General features: G+C 39.1%; 1 protein-coding gene across 6 annotated transcripts in view; it reads right to left on the bottom strand.

The window, feature by feature from the left end:
- Positions 1-20,825, bottom strand: part of shank3b (SH3 and multiple ankyrin repeat domains 3b) — a 63,712-nt gene extending 42,887 nt beyond the window's left edge. For all 6 annotated transcript variants that reach the window (XM_013913186.1, XM_013913188.1, XM_013913187.1 and 3 more), the window contains exons 1-2: positions 20,752-20,825; positions 8,002-8,395 (exon numbers count right to left, since the gene is read on the bottom strand). The gene's annotated coding sequence lies outside the window, so the exon portion shown is untranslated. The remainder of the gene's footprint in view (positions 1-8,001; positions 8,396-20,751) is intronic.
- Between the last annotated feature and the right edge of the window lie 3,307 nt (positions 20,826-24,132).

The raw sequence follows: 24,132 nt of genomic DNA, 5'->3' as shown, positions 1-24,132 counted from the left end.
TGTCCACTTGCTGCCTTGACAGTTCCCACTGCAATCAGCTTTAAGTTGCAGGGTTTGATTTTCAGCCTCCACTTCAGCTTCCACTTCAGCTCTACCAATCAGAGACGCTGAATCACTTCCCCGTCATTCAAATAACCTTTCATAGAGAGAGAAGGTGGTTGACTGGAGTCAAGAAACACTAAACTTACTGAAGATTATGTTTTCTCTGCTTGTGATTAGCATGGTAAGACCCGAGAAACCCCCCTCTCTGTCTGTTTAAAAAGGCAACAAACACTTCTGAAGCCAAACTCACCGACGAAGCATTTCTGAATAGCCCTGCAGCTGTTGAGGTTTTCACTCCTGTGTGCATTTTTCTTTTTATCTCCACCTGTTCTGAGGGTTTTGAACTGAGACACTCTCATCGGTCGTAACAAAAGAACGCACAGAAAAAGCCAAACTGCATTTTCATGCCTCAGTGCCTGAAATAAAAGCTCAATAAATTAGAGCTTTTCACTGTTGTTTTGACGGATTAACCTTCAAAATGAAGGCAAAGACAAAAGGCGAGCCAACAATGTGACAGCTGTTCAAATATAAATTTGCGACGTGCACTGTTGATGAAAAGCTTGATTACACAGGAGTTTCTAAATGCTACGTGTCCCCAGGATTCATCCTTTTTATGCATCCCATCCACTGCTTTTCTAGAAGTCACGTTTGCTGCCTCTTCATTTGTCTGAAGTTGAGGCAGATGTGAGGTGGGGAGGGGAACGGTTCCCTTTTGGAAACTCCCAAAAAGTGATTATACCATTCGACAGAATAATGAAGTGTTCTCAAAAACACATTTCATTGAACTATTTTTGTAAGTGGCAGTTAAATAAGCTGGCCCCTTATTCCAGCATGGAATCTAAGAAATCTTCATTGTCAAGCTACACTGCTTCTTTCAACAGTATGACGCTTTCTCGCTTGACACAGTGTGCAAGGTTGGAGCCATGTTGAGTTTTCCCCAACCTGTGGTGTCCCTCGAGGCTTCATTCATGGTCTTATTCTTTTCTGAACTATACCTGCTTCCTTTAGGCTCTACTTTAAAAACGGATGTCATTCTATGCAGACGATACTCTATTACGTTTACTAGTAAAGTTGAAGACCTAGCAATTGGTTTTACATTGTTTAGGGGCCCTAAACATCTGGATGTCCATAAACCGTAACAGCAAAACTGAGGTTCTGTTATTTGTTAGTTCAGACATTGCCTGTGCTCCTGATTGAAACACTATACTGAATCCTTAGTAAAGTGCTTTAGTGTGACTTTAGACCAAAATAGACCCGCAGGCTCTCAACGTCCTGAAGGGAAAAGTAAACAACCCTTCTAAAAGTAAAAAAGGTAAAAGATAAACTCTAGGCAAATAACTCTAAAAGTCAATACTTGTATTTAACTTGACTTGAGAGGGCTTGTCGTGTTTTTGTGCAAACAAACTGCCCCTGAACTAAACATCTGCCCTTTTATAGTGGATATTTTGGCATCAGAAGCCATAATTCAAACCTTTTATGGAAAGGTCTACAGATATATGACAACATTTCATAATTCACAGAATCCATGTACAAAAAAAGAAATCATAAATTGCAAATATGACCTTAATCTTAATTTAGGTCTGTATTATGTTCCTAATTGGTGTCCGTTTTTAAAGTATTTCTGTCATTGGTTGATACAACCATTTACTCCTGGTACAGGACTTACACAATGCAGTGTACAACACAAAGTCATCTGTTTCTAAAAGGGTTTTAAAACAAGGATCTCAATCTTATTGTTAAGAAATATGTTATTGTAACCCTGGTTAACATAGCTGCTAATAAATAAAAACCTGTTAGTAAAAACAGTCATAAGAAATATATTACAGGTGATAAATAGTCAATAAATAGATCATAAAGGTTAAAAAACTTGCTAATTCATGGTGTTTTTATGTTAAGTCAGGTAAGATGGCTAAAATATGTGTTCAGACTCTTATTGTGAAAGGGCACGCTGCAGCGTGACTCCTATGACCAGCTACACCCAACCGGGTTGTTCCTTCTTTTTGATGCTGTAGAGCATATGTGTCAAACTCTGGCCCGCGGGCCAAATTTGGCCCGCAGCCTAATTACATTTGGCCCGCGAAGCCATACCAAATTACTATTAGAGCTGGCCTACCGGTATTATACAGCTAATATATATATTGTTTAGTATTAAGCTTTGCTTGTTCCATATTCAGTTTTTCAGCAAAACTTGTTTGAGTCCATAAGAAGAGATTCATTCTTAAATCTGGAGGAAGATTTTTTTTTCAATAAATATTAATGTTAGCCCGCGACCTTGTTCCAGTTTTAAATTTTGGCCCACTGTATATTTGAGTTTGACACTCCTGCTGTAGAGGGAGAAATGCAGACAGTCCTTGCGGAGCTGCTGCCTAAACAAGTGAAAAAAATATTCAAAAACAAGCCAGAAGTCTACATAAAGCCATTTTTGTACTCTGGAGAATGTATTTTGGTCTTTCCAACCTGTCCTTGCCTTAGTGACATTCTGAACATAACTGAACGGGACTTGGCCATTAAGGTTTGGATTGGGAAATGCCGAGCTAGAATCAAAGCTTGATTCGCTGAGCAAGAAACAAGATGGTGAGCCACTAACAGACCGATTGAACTGTGCTGAGCAGGAAACGGGAAAAGCGCCCCCTGCTGGAGGTTGCGCTCTTTCGCTGAAAAAAAAACCTGGTAGGATTAATCCATACACCTCTGCAAAAGAACAGTTGACTCTCAAAGCACCGGATAAGCATTCAGAGTAATTCTGGGATTAATAGTTAAAGGACACAGAGACAACTTTTCTTTTTTTGATTGTTTGTTTGTTTAAGGGGTTATTCAGCCTTTTGCTGAATTGTTTTCAGGTTTTTTTTTACATTTTTTTGTTCTTTGTAACTTATTTTCTGGTCTGTGGTCTTTATTACACGCTACACTCATTACTACTCTAGTAGTCGAACCTAGCTGGTCCTAGTGTACTGTAACGACTCCAGAAGTTTTACATTATGATTACCACATTCATGAAGTTCACCACAATTCAGCATTATGGTTCATGTTTCAGTTTTTTCACATTCTCAGAGAAAAGAAAAAATCTGCCCACACATGTTTTAGATAGATGGAATAAAACTGAATAGTTTGTCGATCAATGGCAGTTTTTACCATATCTGATATTTATCAGATGTCTTTTGATGACCTGCAGGTATACACAAATGCTTCCATGCAGTTTCTACAACTGATTTCTATTCAGGTCTAAATTAATGGTCTTTTATTGGATCTGAACTGCTGTCTTCAAGGGAAAAGTCCTGAGATTTATTTTTTTATATCCACTTTAAAGGCAGATGTCTTCAGCCTTAAAGGAAATATTGTTTCTATTTTCTTTGTACAGATCCTACCCTGCACTAGACTTTGAAAAATGAAGGTAGAGAGGAGCCCAGCTTGTTAAATGTTATACCAGAGGACCTTAACCAAATGGCAATATGAGACAAGTTAGGAGTATAAATCCTCTCATTAACTAAAATGCCAAACAGCAGACGATCTATAAGAAATTAGAGTAAAGTTCTAGTATTGCCCTTTCATAAATCTGACGGAGAAATAGAGCTAATAAAAAAAGGTTAAAATCAATTCAGCAAATAGATCTTCAAACACCTGGAAAATGTAGACAGGTTCAGTTTTTTTCTTTCCATCTCTCATTGCTTCTTCCATTTTGTTTCATCCCTCTTCTCTTCCCATTCTTCCCTCCATCTCAGCCGCTCTGAAAATCAGACTTTCACACCTGAGTGAGCAAAACGTTTCTGCTACATATCAGCAGTCAAAGTATATTTTCCCTGGTAAAAGCGCAGCTCCTTGTTATCTTTGTGCTTGCTGTTGTAAATGTTAATGGGTCCTTCAGGTAATACTCAGTGGGAGCAGGAGCAGCTTTTGTGTTGCTCACAGTGACTATTTTCCTCCACTCTACCCTGCAGAGTGCTCTGTTATGTAATGTCTCCTCGGGTTGGTCCTCAGGTTTCTTTCAGGACCGATCTGATCAAGGATGTTCTGTGCTTCTCCGATTTAGGCTTGACTTTTGGGAAAAAGTAGAAATTATTTGTTCGATTAGAGCAGCAGGAGACTTTGTCCTGAAATAACTTGGGGTCAACACTTTGATCATTTCCAGTTTTTGTCCTGAGTGGAGCCACTGTCCTCCCACACAGAACAATGCTGAGGCTACATTCTTCATCTGGAAGTAGAAGTGAGGTCTAAAAATGCTTTGGTTCCTGAAGACCACAGGAAGAGTCCGATAAGAATTGATTAATAGTAAGAGTTTACACACAAACACTGAATTTTCTCTGTCACCAGCCGGTTGATGAACATTAACTGCCCAATGATAAGACATAGAGTCCATCTATTTCAAACAGAATCTAAATCTTTGTGAATCCCGTAACAGGTGTATTTTTCTATTAACTCTGAGGTGTCAAATGGGTTTCATTTATTGCAGCTTGTTGATGGATACCAAAAGTATTAGAGACAATCCCAAATGAATTCCAACTTGTGCCTCCAGTTCTTGTTTCAGTAATTAAAGACCTATGCTGTACAATCATACCACCGTGGAAAAAGAACAGTTCAACGAAATCATTAAAAACAAATTACCATGAGATATGCATGACCACAGCTGTATTTATGGCAGTTTAGGCAAATATGTAAATATGGTATATGTCACTGATACATTAAGGTGAAGACCATAGAAAGCCTTCAGTTTCTCTCAGTACATTTGAAATTGATGAGCTGTCATGTGATGAATACCAACCAAATTCCATTAAAAAAGGCCTTTTTTACTCAAAAAAACATTTTAAATCCAACGAGTGTATCAGCAGTCTACATTTTGACATCTGAAAGTTAAGTATAATTTTAGTTGACAGCTGGAAAACTGATAAAAAGCTCAGATGTACTTTCACGGCCCTCTTGTATAATTCAGAAAGACTGAATGTTCCTCTGTAGTGAGAAGAGCGTCTGTGTTTCCAGCTGACAGCGATCACAGTCTGGCTGTTTTACACACCGAGTGATCAGAATAAAATAATTTGGAAAAAAAAAATTAGCTTGACGTCCTGAATTTCAAATTCTGTTTCAGAGGCTGAAAGAGAAGGAAAAAAGCACAGCAAGTTGTCGAGTGAAGGCTAAGTGAGAAGCACGTTTTTACTTGTGCTGACAGTTTGCCTTCAGCCTACATACACACTTCCACCTTGTTACAATAGAACTGGCCTAAAGCCAATTAATCAGGCACTTCAGATATTGCCGTTATTATTGGAGGAGTCAGGAGGGGAACACCGGGTTAGTTTTCCTGGACTCGAGGTCAGAAAGGGGTCTTCGTACCTTAAAAAAAAGTTTTTTCTTTGGTGATTGTTCTTTAATCACGTTGTTGTGTTTTGTTACTCAAGTACTTGTCCAGCATTTCATTCAATTATTTTTTTAAATTCTGTTTAGTTTTCTTTCAGTTTATATCAAGTAGTTGAGTTCTAGTTAATGTTTTCACTAGTTTCAGTATTAAATTCTCTAGTGTATTTATCCATAGGTTTGATAACATATAGACTTTATACTCAGACAACTTTGAATTAAACCTATGGGAGAGTTCTGCAACAGCAAAGGTGGCAGCAGAGGCATAACTTCCAAAGGTAAAAATTTGACTGGTGATTCTATACATGCATATTCAAAATGACTAAAAACAGCCATGAAGAGACTCAAAATAAGCCCAAAGAGAGAAAAAATGGCTTCCTCCTCCACTACTGACAGGGCGCCTCAGCTGCTTTCACTGCAGCCAATAGCTGCAGGATGTGAGCGCTGTTTGAATCATGGCAGCAGAAAAGCTAATTCACTTCTTCTTCAGACCTGCAAACATGACTCAAGGTTTGCAATGTTGTGGCATGAATGTGAGCCAGTGAGGAGTGTTTTTTATGCTCTTTATAGACTGAGATATAAAAAAAGAGACTTCATTGACCTTAAATATGCTGGAGGAACCTAAATGAAGAGGTGGATGAACCAGCAGAAACGGGGTCCTATATTAGACTGCAAATGAATGAGTGTCTGGAAGTGTTTTAAAATATCACACTTGTCCTTTTTTTCTTGTGTTAGTCCTTTTACTACAAATCCTGTCCTGAAGCAAACAGCGATGTAGCAGCATCAAGTCTCCGGATCGACAGTTTCTCAACACACACGTCTGAAAACTGATAGATGATCCAGGATAAATAAAAAATAAAAGACTCACTCCATGCAGTTACAGGCTTTTATCCAGGCAAATTACTCAGTTGTTGAATCAGTTGTTGATGAAAATAACTTACAAATTTACTTAAATGCTTCCAGATTTTAGGTTCAGAATATAATGTCAGTGCTCCATAAATGTATGTTCAGTCATAATAAGACAAGCCATCTTCTTACATCATTTTCTCAGGTGCTATGATACTGGCCTAAGATTGAAAACACACTTTCATCTGGATATTTGTTTGCTTGAAGCGGCTCTAATTGTTTTTCATGTAAAATCCACAAAGCTCAGTTAGAAGATTAAGAAAAGACCACATAATGTCCTAAAATCACTGCAATGTAGAATACTGCTCAAATGTCTTGAACCACCACTAATGTCTTTATAATTTGCTTTTAGGAAGTGTGACTTGTAATGTTTTTAAAGTGCTCTTGAGTAATAGTTGTTCAGAGTTTCTTAAGGACATTGACTGCTTTTTCATTGATTTTCAGTGTAGTCCTTGAACCTGACAATTTTCAGAGGACTAATAGTGGGAAACTTGGTATACTGTATCTCAGCATTGAGTGCAGTGTTCAAGTCGAAACTGTAAGACAGGAAAATACAAAAGAAGTACCAGGCCCAAAAACTATCTACAGCAGACAATCATTACCTTAAAGTCATGTGTGTAAGAAATAAGAAAAAACTGAAGTTGATCCATCTACTGTTTACTGAAGTCTCATTGGAAATGGTCTCAGTGGAAAGCAGCTACCAAGAAACCCTTCTTGAATAAAGGAAACAGGGAGAGGAATTCCAGAAGGAGGTCCAACAGTGAGCGTTTACAGCCATCTGTAAAAGATGGTGTAGGCTCTGTTATGGTCTGGCTACATTTGATCCAGTGGTGTTGAAGATCTTGACAAAAAGGGATGGAATTATGAAGAAAGTACCAATAGATTCATTTTTCAGCATAACTATGATTCCAAACAGACTAATGTAATAAAGGCATATCTGGACAGAAAAGCACACAGTTGAACAATATCATTCATGGATTGGCCTCCCCAAAGCCTGGACCTCAACATTTTGAAGAAGTGTGGGATCAGAATAAAAGGCAGAAACATCCAAAGAAGAGCTTTGAATGTCCTTCAAGAAGCCAGCAGAAATGTTCATGAAGACTATTTTAAAAAAATTACAGAAAGCTGGCTCAGACAGTTCAAACTGTGCTGAAGAATAAAGGTGATCATATCAAATATTGACTGTCAAGTTTGTTAGAATGTTACAAACTCGATTTCTGTATGCTCTCAATATATTGGGTTTCTAGCAAAATGAGTGGTGGCTCAAGTCTTTTGCACAGTGCTATAAAACCGCTAAAAACAACAAAATGACCTCAGAAAAACTAAATATGTCTCTAAAAGAATGAAATGACCAAAACCAAACTGACTAAATGACAAATGACTAAGTAGCCTCATAAAAAACACCCCCCAAAAAATTACCACAAAAAGACTACAATGACTAAAATCAGAGTCAAAGCACAAAAAATAGCCAACAGTGAGAACAAAAAGATTAAAAACAGTCATAAAACAACTAATATTGACTCCAGAGACAAAACAAATGACTAAAAAAAGACTCCAAATGGACTCAAACGGCAAAAATGACTTAAAACAAACTCAAAACAGTCTCATAACAGCTGAAAGTGACAACAAAAAGTCAGAAATGGCTAAAAGCAAATCCATCATCGCTTCAAGTGCAGAGAGGAAACCTAGTAATATCAAGATAGATTTACTCACCTATCGTCAAGAGTCCCATCAAACTTTTCCACTGTCCTTTACTGAGTTCGACTGGTCTCTTCTGGTCTTTCCTGATTCTGTTTTGGTCTGGGTTACTGGTCCGGTGATTTCTTTGGTTTCTGGTCCTGGGGCAGCCTGGTGCAGCCTGGGGTGCCTGCTTCCTGTGTCTCTGAAAGGTTTTGATTGGATGAAGATGTGGTGTAATCCTGTAGTAGCAGTAGGATGGGTGCTTTCTGCAGCAGATGGAGACCTTTATATTGTAGTGCCTTTTGTTGAACCCTTCAAACTATGAAAGATTTTGTGTTGTAATACTGTAGTTAAAGTGTAGTAATCCTGCAGGGGAGTGAGAGGTCTCAGGGTTTCAGATTGTGTTCTGGGAGCTGCCCTGCCCATCCTGTAGAAAGGGAGGAAGAGAGATGAGGAAGAGCGAGAGGAAGACGGGTGGGAGGTAAAGGCGAGGGAGGCCAGGATATAGAGGGGGAAAAGAAGGAGAAAAAACATGTTAGGAGATGGTGGAGCAGCGTGAATCAGAAGTGGGTCAGACACAGCTGCATTTCACGGAGGCCATTTCAGGTTCACTTAGTTACACAATATGAAGTTGTTAGCATGGCAACAAGGCTGCAAACCTTTTTTTCCTTATCCACTGCCATGCTGGCAGAATTATGTAAAGTTTTACATATTGATTTATTTCTGAGTTTCTATTCTAAGCCGAGTACAAAGAAACGTGAACTGGCTGAGGGCCTCACTGCAGCAGCTGAAGCTCGTACATGCTAGCAGGGTTGATTAGCTGCTAGCATGCACGAGCGAACCAGTGTATGGACTGCAAACTGACACTCAAAGATAACCTTGAACCATGAGACTTAGCATCAGGGAGCCAGTCGCCAATTATTTTACTCATTAAGTATTTCTCTATTACATTTGGTAAGTAAATTCTGTTTTATTTTTCTATATTACATTTATAGAGCTATTTTACCATACAAAATGAACTCCATTTTTTTCCTGTAAATTTTTAACTTATTCCGCTTTTTAAAGTCTTTGGATTTAGAGCTAATTTAACTAGTTTCAGAGAGAAGATGAACTGCAGAACTGCACCAAGACCCAGCAAGGATTATTTTGAACTATAAGTCAAGCATGGTACTCTAGTAGAGTCCAAGAATAAGAATATGGAGCTGGAAATGAGCAAAAGGTTATTTCAACTTACAATTGTCCTTCTATTTTCTTAACCAGCAATCCAACAGTTGCTTTAATTCGGTTTATTCGATTAATTCGGCTACATGCACTGTTGGGGAGTAACGTAATACATGTACCGGCGTTACATATTTAAGATACAAAATATGAGTAACTGTGTTCCGTTACAGTTACCTTTTCAAAAGGTGGTATTCAGAATACAGTTACTTTGTTGAAATAAATGGATTACATAGCAGTCTTTTCTTGTTTCATATATTAAGCTATGCTCTCTCTATTTTTGGTAACTCCACGCTGGTTGAAACCCAAACAACACATGTATGCCTTACCCAATGTCCACCTACTGCTACTCATTTTATATTAAGATTTAAAAATCTAGTTGGTATTGGTATGGTGAGTAGCCTTCAGTAATAGTAATGAATCACACAGCAATAGTACATTCATGTAGTTGTAAAAAGCATGATAATACATGAAGCAATCCAAAGTATTCAGAATACATCACTCTCATTCAGTAACGTATTCTGAATACGTTACAAAATACATTTTGGGGCATGTATTCTGTAATTTGTAGTGGAATACATGTTAAAAGTAACCTTCCCAACACCGGACACATGCCAGTTTGACTTGTGTTGATCTGGAATTGAGAGCTGAATACAGACACCAGAATGGCTGGTTTACTGGAATTTCTTATGCCTGATCATGATAGTGCTGGCAGGAAATCTCTATTCCCGTATCCAACAAACCTAACAAACTGTCCTGCAAACTCTTCTGTGATTCTACCATATATTACAGGTTATTCACCCTGATACTTTTAAAGCTTATGTTGTCTCCACTAGTCTGTTCATATATATAGTCTCCAATGTGTCCTGACTGATGCAGCCACCAAGATTGGGCTTTCTTTTATTTATGTATTTTTTACAATTATTTTATGCATTGCCAGCTTTAACTTATCAATGGTGGCAGAGTGCTTGAGATTCAGATACGAAAGACCAACAACATATGAAGATCAACATCTGACTCAAATTTGGCCCTACAATAAAGACCAAAGTTATGCATGATCAAATCTGAAAAACAGACTGAGTGGGAGTAACCTCTGGTAGCCTGTTAGCTTATGGTAGCCTACTTGCAGGCAGTTGGTGGCTTGCTAATTGCTAACAGCATGCTACCCAGCTGGTCTGTGTGGGTCTGTCTGTAAAACCGGAATGTGTCCACAGCAACGCAGACAGCAGGAGGACATGTTGCAAACAAGAACACAATTTAAAACAAGTAAAGACAAAGATTAGAAGGACTTCCTCTGACTCACGCTTCCTGTTTCCTGTCTGGGTTGCCAAGGAAACGGATGTTTGCCAGGAAAAAGCTGAGAACCTGGACTTCACTGATAACACACAAACACTCACATTTAACTTCTATCTTTGTGACAGACCCTGTTGAAATTTCCTTAACTGCAACTTGATTTGACATTAAACCCTCAAATAGGCATGTGATAAAAAGACAACCCAATGATGGTATAATAATAATTATTACATTAGTCCTCATAAAAACAGCTATACAAGAACACAGACATACACATACACAGCTTTTTAACATTTTATGCCCCATCACTGAAAATTTAAGAGGCAACCCAGAGGGCTGAAAAATGAAGCTGAAGTAAAATTACAATTGCTCTAATGTCCACTTGAGGCAGGCTTCTTGAGTACCATATTCCCATATTTCTGCATAAATCAATAGATGGAAGAGGATATGACATTGTGCTGGTTTTGTTATTTGTTAGGAAGATTGTAAAAGACCTACTATATTATTCAAGTTAAGACGATTTGAAGGAAGAAAAATTGAGAAAAAATCCTGACCTCTGGGATTAAGACACAGATTGTGTTTAAATGCCTGAATGTAGATGTTAACTATAAAAACAGAATTCAGACAGACTAGACTCAGAATACATGCAAATTTGATATAAGGTCCAGAAGCCCTGTTATAGGATCATACATTAACCCTTTAAGACCTATAGAACCAAGTCCGCCAGAGCTTATATTATATTTTTACATGCTGTGGAGCCATTTTTGGGAGCATTTCAAGTTGCTATACATCAATACAACCATTACAGCCTAAATTGTAATAATATGCATGCATTAAGTGCATAGTAATTACATAAATGGCAAAAAAAGTGCAATAAACTGCAAAAAAATTTAAAATCGTTTTTGTTTTTTAACATATATTTCTAGTTAGAGAAATTTAAGAGGCTTAACCCTCAAAACTGTAAATGCAAAAAAGTTGCACAAACTAGTTTCCCACCACAGGAAATTTATTTTGAGTGTCTTCATAGTTTTATTTTTGAAATACACCAATTTTTATACACTGCAGGAAAAACGAAAATAAATATTATAGTGCAAATTTGCAAAAAAGCAGCATATGCATCAAAATAAACTATTTCCAGCAGTGCAATATGAGTCCTAAGCATCCCAGAAACGATACAGAAAGTCATAAAGTCAAACATAAGTTTTAAAAACACCAGTATAAGCTCATGAGGCCCTGATGGTAAAAAAACTACATTTCCGCGAAAATGACGTCACTTCCGGTTTCGGGCAGGTCATGGCGGACATGCGATAGTTCACGCTGATGGACGTAGGAAGTGTTATGAACAGCTGATCGGATCGGCAAAGCGAGTTTCTGGAATATTATGTTTTTGTTGCTGCAAGTGCTTTTTATGCAGTTTTTGCAAAGCTTTATGTGGAAGGAAACTGTGACCTAGGACAAGCTGATGGCATAAGATGTAAGTACAACTCCTCCGGTCTCATATGCAAAAAAAATGATTGCGCTAGCTCACGTGGTTGCTGTGCTACCGGGATTTAAAAATAGTTATGCAAAACGGAGCGTGCCCGCTCTGACCGGTTTTAAAGGGTTAATACTCACAGAGTAATAAAATGGAAAAAAAGGTTAACACTAAAAATGTATATTTCTTACTATATTTTTTTTTACTGATGCTCATCAGGTAAACACCAAGACAAACGCTACTGAAAAAATTTAGACCCTCCCGCTATTCATCCAGGAATGTTGATGTTGTTTCCAGAGAATTAACTGGGTGATTGACATCGATTTCATCCAATCACATTTTCCTAACTGTAACCTGATTCTAACCTGAAACCCCACTAAACTCTGAAATAACATTATTACCCAATAAAATGTCCCCGCACTCACACTAGTTCTCACAGCTGAACAAGAACACATGCACATACACATATTCTTGTATATCTTCTTGAGGTCCCTCATTGACAATTGCTTTGATGTGACTTCATTTAAACCTGAACCATCAAACAGGCCTCTAAGAAAGCGAGGACCTGACAAAATGTCCTCAGAAGGTCAAACGCTTACAGAAGTCCTCACATTGATACCTGAACAAGAACACATCCACATATTCTTCTATTTACATCTTTTTGAGAAGCGTCATTGTTATTTCCTTAGCTGTAACTACAGAACAGAACTAAAAGTACTTGAAAAAAAAAAGGTCTAATACTCACAGTCCGAATAAACATGGATGAACAAGACCACATTAATTGTGTCCTAATTTGTATTTGATATATTTCACATCCAACATGAAGTATTAAAACCTGCTGCTACATTATGTGATGAACACATTACAAATCCCCCCCAAATCCTGTGTGGATTAAACGATCTTTGGAGATTTTTAAAAATATTATAGCCCATCACAACACCAAACGCAGCACAGCATGTACCCTATTTACAAGTGTTGTCTGTACATGTCTTTTCTGTGTCATCGAGCTCCATTGTTGTCCAAAAAAACCATCAGTGAGCTGCACTGTTGCTCAGAGAGAAAGACTGTTCCTTCTATTTATAAATGTAGACACTAGAGTTTATTCAGAGACGACTGCAAAGACTAACAGTAGCGATCACTTTCACGTCTAATTTAGGGTTATAGTTACCCTTTAGGCCTGTAGTGAGTTTGCATTGTTCGCCTGCAAATCAATCACTTCATGAATAATAACAAACAGGCGTCTTGTAGAGAAACATACTGGGATGATTACTGTGGGATTGTTTTGTTTTTCTGATGGCCTTTATGAACCACAGATTTGACAAAACCAACTGAAACTTTTAAGTGCTTTTAACGGTTTGAGTATGTGAAATCTGAATAGAAGTAGGGAACACAACAGCTGTCCAGAAATTATGCCAAAATATATTGATTACCCTGTGGTGCTGTTTCCAGCAGAGGTCAAGAGATTAAAAGATGGATTGGGGCCCCGCATACTGTACATGTTTATTGGTGTGAAGAAAGGGCTGAATTTGAAAGTGAAGCTGTTGATTTACCTAAGCTCTGCTGCTACTCTTCCACATCGATAGGAGACAGATGAATTTATTAGGGCATATATCTGCGATACCTAATCGGCATCTCCTAGGTCATAGGTGTCAAACTCTGGCCCGCGGGCCAAATTTGGCCCGCAGCCTAATTACATTTGGCCCGCGAAGCCATACCAAATTACTATTAGAGCTGGCCTACTGGTATTATACAGCTAATATATACATTGTTTAGTATTAAGCTTTGCTTGTTCCACATTCAGTTTTTCAGCAAAACTTGTTTGAGTCCATAAGAAGAGATTCATTCTTAAATCTGGAGGAAGATATTTTTCAATAAATATTAACGTTAGCCCGCGACCTTGTTCTAGTTTTGAATTTTGGCCCACTGTGTATTTGAGTTTGACACCCCTGTCCTAGGTGAAGGTGAGTGTTCTTGGCATGCCCTACTGGGAGGAAGACTCAGGGAAGATCCAGGACATGCTGGATATATTATGTCTCATAGCTGGCCTGGGAATTTCCGGATGAGCTAGAAGAGGGTGTAGGGTCTGAGTTTCTCTGCTTAGACTTGATGGATGGATGTTCAACTGCTTCTTAACGGAAGTGTCTAATACCCCAATCACATGGCAGCAGCTTGATGCTTCTAGGTATATAGAAATGGTGAAGACGACCTACTGAAGTTCGAACCAACCACGGGGAAGAAATGCTATCTTTTTGTCTATTAGGATTTTCCCATACAATCAAAGTGGTTATCTGCGTTACCCTATCTCAAACAAACACTTGTTACAACCAAAGTATATAAAAGAGCATCTCTGAATGCTTATGTCGAACCTGGAGGTGGATGGGTGATAGCAGCAGAACGACACACCAGATGCCACAACAGAAAACCGAGGCTATAATTCACACAAGTTCCAAAATTTGACATTGAAGACTGGAAAAATATTGCTTTGTCTGATTTCTGCTACAGAATTTTGAATAACTAAAATGAAAACAAGGATCCATCATACCTTGTATTTTCTGGGCACACTCTGTGCCCCTTAGTAGCAACTGTGAAACCTGTACACCCCACAGCCTACCTGATTACTGGTGCTGACTATGTCCATCCCTTTATGACCGCACTATGCCCATCTTATGATGGCTGCTTCCAGCAGGATTACAATCCATGTCATAGAAGCTCCTATCATTTCAAACTAATTTCTTAGTTAGCCTGGGACAACCAGATAACTCATAGTCCAGGCAGGTAGGTAGAACACTAGGCTTTTATTTGGCATAACAACAAGACCACACAGGACAGGTCTCCACGGCTCTACATGTGCCAGTTTCAGGTAGATACCTGTATCAACATGTTACAAAGGTAAGGTCTCCCTCAGGAGAACATGAGAAAGGTGTGGCTGGCTGGCTGTAATGGCTATAGGCAACACACACACTCTGGGGGTCTTAGTGGATGCCATTATAGTAGATGCCATTATAACAGACGCTATAATATGACAATGAGTTCACTTTACTTAAGTGGCCTCCACAGTCACCAGATCTCACTAGATGTGGTGAAACAACAGATTTCCATCATGGATGTATGTAAGTATGCAGCAACTGTGGGATGCCATCATGCCAAAACACATGTTAACATGTACCCAACCGCCAGACACTTAAAGCTACAGTTTGACTCAGGCCTAAACTTTAACTGAGACATCCGGAAAGTCTTCCAGTCTTGCTTCAACGAAATCAGATCTGTCGTCACAATTAAACCAGTGCTTTCAAAATGTGATCTGTGAAAAAGTTGTCCGTGCATTTATTTCCAGGTTAGATTACTCTAGCTTTCTTTTGTTTTTTTGGTATAAATGAAATGTCACTCGTCTCCAACTGGTTCAAAATACAACAGCTCTGGTTCTTACTGGTTTAAGCAGATGGCGTCACATCACCCAGATCCTGGCTTCTCATCACTGGCTCCCTGTAGGTTTTAGAATTGATTGTAAGATTTTACTGATATTTTTAAAGCCCGATGTGGTTTGGCTCCAAGCTGCATAGCAAATATGTTGACCCCACATGAGCCAATTCAAAGCCTTAGATCCTCAGCCCTCCTGGCTGTTCTGAGACTTAAATCTAAAGTAGATGATGTTTTTGCCATCAGGACTTTGGAATGACCTACCTTTGAAATCAGTGTGACTTCTCAGAATTGCTTCTAAAAATCACATATTTATGTGTTTTATATGATGCATTCTCTCTTTCGTTGCTCTTTCTGACATTTATTGTTCTATCATATCTTATTGTTTTGTAATTGCTAGCGTATCATTTTAAAAATGTGCTGTATACTTTTATGGAGAGTTGTACTGTTTTAATTTCCCATTCACACTATTGTTTTATTTTTGGCCATACTGTGTGATGTCTGTCAAGAAACTTTGTCAACTCTCTTTTTTAATTTATGCCAATAAAGTTATTATCTCTCAGAGGCAAATTCTGAACCAAAAAACTAGAAATCTTATAGCTTTTTTTTAAATCAAAATTGCAACTACTACTAAAAAATATTGTATTGAACTTGTATAGACCACAAACCCTAAAAACTCTGCCTCTCCAGCTTTTTATTAGGACTACTCCTGTTTTTAAAAAGTCATGGTGTACATTACCACACATGCTTCATAAAAGAATCACTATCAGGGCTTCTAAGCTTTCTGAGGCTGAGGATCACGGTTTTATCACAGTGAGTAGACCAAACCACACAGCAGCATGTCACACCAAACCACTCTGGGGATGGTGTTTGTGCTGATATGTGATGGCAGTAGGAACTTATGATGCCACTGCTGTACCTCATTGATTGAACCTCAGAATATATAGTTTCACTGTGTGCAGTTTAACCCTTACACTGAAAATTATTTTCTATGTTAGCCATCTGATGAGAGATAATTATATGTAAACCAGCCAAACTAGCTAACTCTCCAGATTCAAATCAATTAAATTTTATTTATATAGCGCCAAATCACAACAACAGTTGCTTCAAGGCGCTTACTAGTTTGTTTATTTTATCCTTTGTGTCCGACCTGGAGCCTATATCCTTTCTGGTTTACTACTGACTGACCTCATAAGCAAAGAGGCGCCTTCCTTAAGATTGCGTACAGGTTGACGCTACCGTAAATCAGCCAAATAACAAAATACAAAAGTATTTTAAAGGTTGAAGGTTTATACCAACTTCTCTATGTTTTTGTTTGAGCTAGCTTACTGCAAACTTCCAATTCACCTCAACCTACTAAATTATCTCCTTCACGGATGACTGGCCTCTACGTTTGACTATAATATCTGGAAACTTTATTGGACTTGTTATAGGTTTTGGCCCTTGAAACTCTTAGTGCTAACTCTGTCCTTGTTTACTTTTGGGAAATAAAAGAAGATATGGACCTAGAAAAGGTTAATACCGTCACACTTAACAATCAAATAGTCACTGTGGATGCATTATCTAGGCCTTCAGTGATGCTGTAAGGAATCTTGGAGTCATCATATCCTTTAACTCGCACATAAAAGACATCTGGAGGACCACGTTCTTTCATTTACTTAATTTGTCAAAATTAGGAACACCCTGTCTCAGAATGAAAGTGAAAAATGGCCTTTATCCTTAATATCAGGAAGTCCTAACAGCTCTATGAAAAAGCCTCCAGGTGATCCGAAAATGCTGCTGTGAGAGTACTAAGAGACATCATATTTTTCTCATATTGGCTTCTCTTCATTGCCTTGCTGTAAAATCCAGAATTGAATTTCAAACAATTGTCCTTATACGAGATGAGATTTCTCACTCGCCTAAATGAGTCGAAGTAGCTGCGCAAACAGACCAGTTTGTTTTAGCCGAACCAAAGTGAAAACATCCCTAAATTGAATCTTGAATTCATGACTTTAATTTGATGATGATTTCAGTCCTCTCCCAGCAGTTGAGAGAGCTTTTGACTGCATTTGCATTCATTATGTATCTGCGCTCTTGCTGCACTTCTCGCCACATGTGTCGCTCTGAATATAAACAGCCACATCCTGATAGCACGTCTGAATGCTTCAGGTGTGCTCACAGCTGGATTTAAAGCCATCCATCCATTTGTGGTCAGATCACCAAAGATGCTTTTTATTGTAAGGTGTGAACAAGATGTGTGTGTGTGTGTGTGTGTGTGTGTGTGTCCTGGAAATGCAGCTCCCCTGGCCATTACCATGGTAACCAATAGCAGGAGCTGATAATACACACTGAATTTCTCTCCCTCTGACACACACTTTATCTTGTCAAGTTTCGCACATCACTGGGAACCTAAAATCTGAGGAGAATCTGTACTTCTCACATTAGAGTAAGAACAAGAATTCTTACAGCATCTGATACAATGGACTGAATGAGCATCAGTGTCTTCTCCTGAATGAGACAAAGCACAGCAAATTGGAAAAGATAAAAACCAAACAACGATTTCTGATCTCGAGACATAACATAATATTGTTTCAACATATGCATCCAGCGTTTTCTCATTATACTCAAGGCATCACTTGGCATCGGTGCCCTGACGAAGTGGTTGCAGCAATATCTGTAGCCAAGAGATAAAGGCCTCGTTTTACAGCCCCACAGTGCCCACTTTAGGTGGTGGAAGAATACACTGTATGTATGTCAGGTATGTGTTTTTCTCTTTGCTGATTTGTTTTATGTAAAAACTTAGTTTGATTTAGTTCCTGAAGTCTACCTGGTTTGGTTTAGGTACTAAAAACTACTTAGTTTAGCTTATGCTACTGTTGTTTTGTCTATTTACAGAGACATTTGCTTACAGAGAGCCTATGGAGAGGCATTTTTATTCATCATAAATGAGCTCGTGTGCAGTCCTCCAAAATGCGAACTGCACACCGGATGCAAATCTAATTCTAAATGGGTGACTAGTAGACCAGAACAAGGAAAGAAGAGACAAAGGAGTTCACCAGGAACAGGAGAAGAGGAGAAAAAGACACCAAAGACAAAAAGCTCAGACAGTGGGTACAGTGGACACTTTTTATTGTTTTTAACGGTTGTTTTAATTTCAGCTCTTTGTATGTTAGAACATCTCTCTGCAGCTGTCTCATGGACCAACAACAGCACAAGAGTGTCCAAGGGTGGACACTCTTGTTCTATCCCATAAATCACCACAGAGATGCTTTTAAAGATAGCATGACCATTAAAAGATTTAAAAATATCAATATCAAATATAAGGCTGTAACAAGATGTAATATTGAGAAAAAGAGGCTCAAAAACAACCGTAAAGACCACAGAATGACAAACGGACAATAAAGACTCAAAGAGACTGTAAATGCAAATGCCAATTCAAACATGTTTTCCAACAAAGATACAAGACAATTAGTGTTTCTGGCCTCAGGGCCTTCATGGACTAAATGGGGGTTAGCGTGGCCAAGGCCAGCCTGTTCGGGGCCTTTAGGAGGTTTCCACACAGCTGGACCTTTGGAAACATCTGTTAACTACAATTTTCACCATTTTCCACACAAATAAATTCTAATAGTGTAATCACTCCTCTGAGAAATGTAAATGAGCTTAATGGACAACAAAACAACCCTTTTTAACAATTAGGTTAACTAAAAAAGTTGAAGCTGGCTGCAACAGCCAGTCCCCACAGACTCCTACATTCAAATGTCTAACTTTACAGAAGAAATAAACAGGTTTCTAACATTGCTAATGTGTAAAAGTTTCACCACTAGATGTCAGTGGATCAGCTGATTTTTGCTTTATTACCCCTCCCAGTTCAAGTGCATAACAATAGCTAAGATGGCTGCTGTATGACAAAAATGTTTCAATCTCCAAAATAGCTTAAGCCAACCTGTGTGTTTCTACTACTGTTTGTACTGGAACCTGCAGATTTTCCCTATTTGTGGAAGGCTGTCAGTCCACTGCTTACCTCAGCTGTTAATGCTGGGTGAGAAGTCTCTACACTCTTTACTCTGGAGTCATCAGTCAGAACTGATACAAGTCATTGATACAAGTCACTTCTGACTGATGACAACTATACTGTGGTGAGTTGTTGAGGATATGCTGAATTTTTCTGTCTGAAAGCGCTGCTTTTTTGTTGCTGCTATTTTTGTTAGCTGTGGTTAGCTGCCAGTAGCTAGTCTTAGTGAAACTGTCTTTGAATTGAATCTAACATTGTCTCTACGATGTGAGAATGTAATCAATATCAGAGGAAAGGTATGATTTTTAAAAATCTGGCCAGCTTCAGTCACAAGCCAGCTTCCACAAACTGCAAACCGGATTAATTATCAGATGTCAGATGTCTTGTCTTGTTTGATGAGTGAAGAACGCCATTTATACCATTCATTCAAAACCACGATCTGGCATTTAAGAATGGAGTTTTTCCAAAGCTTTCTAGAAAAAAATCAGCCTCTATAATTTTTTTAATTACACTTTCTTTTCGCATTAATTTGTGATATAAATTTCTTTCACAACAGCTTTTAACCACCTAGCTGTGACAGCAACAAGATGTCAAAGAGAGTCAGTGCTTTAGAAGAAGATCTACTTCCTGTTCCTGTTTTAAGTGGGGTTTTTTCTTTCTCTTTTTTTAGTGGGATGGGCTGGAGGGGATCATGTGTTTAGGTGGTCGGTCTGAGACTACAGCCTACACATTGACAGCTGCGCTTACATAACACACACATACTCAAAGGACAGTAAAGTGATGCTGGAGGAAATAGAAACAGGAAATAAAAAGGCAGGACAAGAGAGGAAAGGAAAGGAAAGCAGAGGAGAGGAGAAGAGAAGGGGAAGGCGGTACGCAGACGTAAAGGAATTAAAAGATAGATAGAGAAGGACATGAGAAGAGTAAAGGAATCAAGAGGAAAAAAGGAAGAATGCAGAATAAAAATTAAGGAAGGAACAGACAAGGTAAGGTACAGAAGAGGTGAGATGGAAAACAGAGACACGGGGATAAAGAAAAGAGGAAGGGGACAAATTGGCAAAGGAAACTAATGGGGGGGGGGGGGGGGAAGAAAAAAGTATGAAGAAAGAAAAAAGAAAAAAGGACCAAGAGATAGAAAGGAGGAGATGAAAGACAGTTAGGGAAAGGAAAGAGATGGGAAGGAGGGATGAGGGAAGGAAACATATGATAAGAAGAGGTAAAAATGGTTAAGTGTGAATAAAAGGAATCGTGAGTTTTAAAGTTACAAATTACTGATTCACACACCTACACACACACACTTGCAAACATATTGCTGAAACATCATCCAAACAAACCTTTAACACACACACACAAACACACACACAGAGCGCTGCAGAGAGAGACTCACCCAGAAGATTGCCGACTCGTTCTCCATGATGATAAACTGAAAAGAAAAGATGGAGAGAGAAACACAGAGGAGGAGAGGATGGGAGAGGATGGAAGATGAGGAGAAAAGAAGAGGAGGAAGAAGAAGAGGAGTATCTGGAGACGAAAAGAGAGAGGAGAAGAAGAGGGAGAGAGAGGGAGAGAAGCAGGATGAGTGGAAGGCTGGTCGGCTCAGCCCACACACTGCTAGCATGACACACTGTGGATGCAAGTGTGTGTGTGTGTGTGTGTGTGTGTGTGCACGTGTGAGTGTGCACGTTGTCTCCCACTCCAATGCGTGGGTTAGAAAACACACCTCTCTCTCGCTCTCTTTCTTTTTTCCTTGTCTTTTCTCCCTCGCTCGCTCGCTGTGAGCATGAGAGAGAGCAGAGAGAGAGAGGGGGTAAGCAGTGTGGGCGTGGAGGAGCGGCCCCATCACCATGGCAACGATGAAACCTGGTTGGGGGGGGAATTCAGCATCTGAGCATCATCACTCTCATCCAATGATGATGATGATGATGAGCCCCATTTAAAGATGGATGTGGGAAAAACAATAAATAAATCACACACTTTTAACTTGAATTTCAAGACACTCGACCAATCAGAGTGCACGTGGCCCACAATCACATGACTCTTTCCCCTTCTTCACATGTAAACCTCTCACCCGTCACTCAGCCATACTATATACATGCACCACTCGCAGAGCGCCACCCTGAGGAGTTTAACACGTCACCACAGACCTCCTCTGAAAGCTAAATCTGGGCGTAAACGATTGACCCGGACAAAAATGTTTTGAAGTGTTCCATGTTTGGGTGAAAAACCCGAATAAATCTCTTTATATGCACTTTCCAATCATTTAACATGGAGACATGTTGGTTTCTGTGTTATGGACAGACGTGCTACCTAAAGTTAAGGGCAGGGAGCGGCAGAAGACATAAGCTGTGATAAACAAACAATAAACAGTTGTTTTGACCAGTGTTAAGGTTCAAATATTGAGGAAGGAGAGTACAAACAGGTGGATCCAAGGTACACCTACAACGGTGTGTTCACAGTAACTGGCAGAAGAAAATCTGAACTATTTCAAAATCAGAAAACATGAACAGATAAGTTTAAATACTGTTTGTACATTTAAGAGCCAAAAGAAATAATTATGCTCTTGTTTTAGACTTGTATTCTTTGTAATGGCCACCAGGGGGCCACACTTGTGGCTGCAAAAGGTCTTGTGGTCCTATAGAAATGTGCGGGAAAACCTCTCTAAATACCTTCCTGATGAGTTTGTGAGCCCATTCAAAGAAAGGAAAGGACTAATACCAAACAATCAAGATGGTGACGTTGAAAACACTCAAGGCTTCAGAAGAGGACTTCACAAATCAATAGGTGACATCATGTTCACATTGTCCATGTTTTACACCGACTGTGGTGCTTCTTCTTGTTTCTTGGGCCACTAACTTCAGGGGCTGCCTCAGTGGATCATCCCATCCTGAGCATCCGCCGCACTGTCACACCAACCCTCTCCATCCTGACCTTCCCCTTTCCCCCCTGTTGTCCGTGGTTATACTGCAGAACTGTGTGCAGAACTTGTTCTTTATCTTCCAATCACACAGAGAAAAAGCTGCTATTGGTGCGTCACAGTGCCCTTCTAATGCAAAGGGAAGTGATTATACAGAAATTCACGCCCTGTGGTGAGACTTGAGGTGAAGACGCCACTGCATGAGTTAAAAAGATTTCAGCTTCAGTGAAAAATTAGCTGATGACAATTAGGGTCCCGAACCTCATCAGCTGGGAGCCTCCAGACGACATACACTGAAGCTGTTTGGGTTTTTGTCTCCACAGAGATGAGGACAAAAGCAAAACGGAATGAAGATGACTGCTGTAACAAAAGAATTTCCAAACTTCTGGTTAAATAAAGTTGTATTGTCCGTTAATCTGTGCTAGTCCTTGATGCTCTTTGTGGGTCATTCTTCAGTACCACAAAACTAACTCCAGTTTCCCACTAAAACGTCTTTAATATCGCTTTGAGAAAAGTTTGCAGGCTTGAAGAAAACCTCTTAAACTGCAGGTCCACATGCCACTGAGCCTGTTAAAGAACCACAGCGCTCTCTGGTGGACTGCAGCATGTTTGGCTCCAAGGTAAAACTGCACAGAGCAGAAAACAAACCTTCATTTCCTGTTGTCTAACTAAAGGAAATACACGCAGGTTAAAGGTTGATATGTGATCTGAGTTATAAGGCCTGTGGCAGATTAAAAACCTCCTGAAATTCCTGATTCTTCTTCCTCCTCACCTTTCAGGAGATTTTCCAGCCAAGCTGGATTTAAAGGAAGAAAGAGGAAAAAAATAGTTTCCCACAGAGCTGAATATCTGTGTTTTGGGGATTTACATTTAAATAAGAGGCAGATCGGCTCGCTACCATGGCAACAGCACATGGACGGGAGATTAAGCACCTTGTTAACGTGTGCTATACGAGGTGTTTCCAGGTGTACTGCAATTGAGGGTAAAGCTTTAAAGTGAGCACTTAAAAGGTTTTTTCAACTCAGTTTTGATTAAAATAAAATAAAAATGAGCAGCAGCCATAAAACAGTGTCATCTACTGAGGAAGAAACCTACACCATGTATCACAGTGAAATCCACCTTATACTGTTTGGCCATGGTTTCATCATTGGCATCAATGTGAATACTTGGAACTGTTCTTTTTCGATGGTCGAATGACTGTGCATCATGCATCAATAATGACTATAAAAAACAAGACCTGAGTGCACAAGTTTAAATTTATTTTGAATGATCTCTCATCCACATAGGTTCAAATATATACATACACTCAAAAATGTGTTTATAAGTGATATTGAAGGTCTTGCAATGTCTTTTAACTTGACGGGTCCAAGGACTATTAACTTCTGATCAGTGATCAGGATTAACTGCAAATGGTAGGTTCTCTTTACAGCATAAAAATGACTTGTTTGACAGCACTCGGTGGACTGATCAATACTCAGATCAATTAAAAAGTTCAAGGAACTCATCATCTAAAAACAAGAATTCTAGATTTACTTAAGTTGGAAGATCTCTTGGAGCCATTTCTGAACAGCAGCAGATTCTAAGATCATCCGTTCAAACAGCTGAATGCAAGTACAAATTATTAAAATGTGTAACTTTACCAAGGTCTAGAAGAAGACCCAAACTCTCACCCTCAGATAAGAGGAAACTGGTTAGGATGTTCAGGAACGACCCAGGAAACACCAAGGATCAAGCCTGTTATAAACTGGAAAGTGCTGGAACACCAGCAGCACGGTCCACAGTGAAGCCAGTTTTACACCACCATGGACTGAGATGGTGCGTACCAAGAAAGAAGTCTCTGCTCTACAATCAACA

The sequence above is a fragment of the Pundamilia nyererei genome, unplaced genomic scaffold, assembly GCF_000239375.1.
Source record: "Pundamilia nyererei isolate P.nyererei 1_Seehausen unplaced genomic scaffold, PunNye1.0 scaffold00119, whole genome shotgun sequence".
Classification (NCBI taxonomy): Eukaryota; Metazoa; Chordata; class Actinopteri; order Cichliformes; family Cichlidae; genus Pundamilia; species Pundamilia nyererei.
Note: the sequence above shows the minus strand (reverse complement) of the source record. Positions and strands in the feature narration are given on the sequence as shown.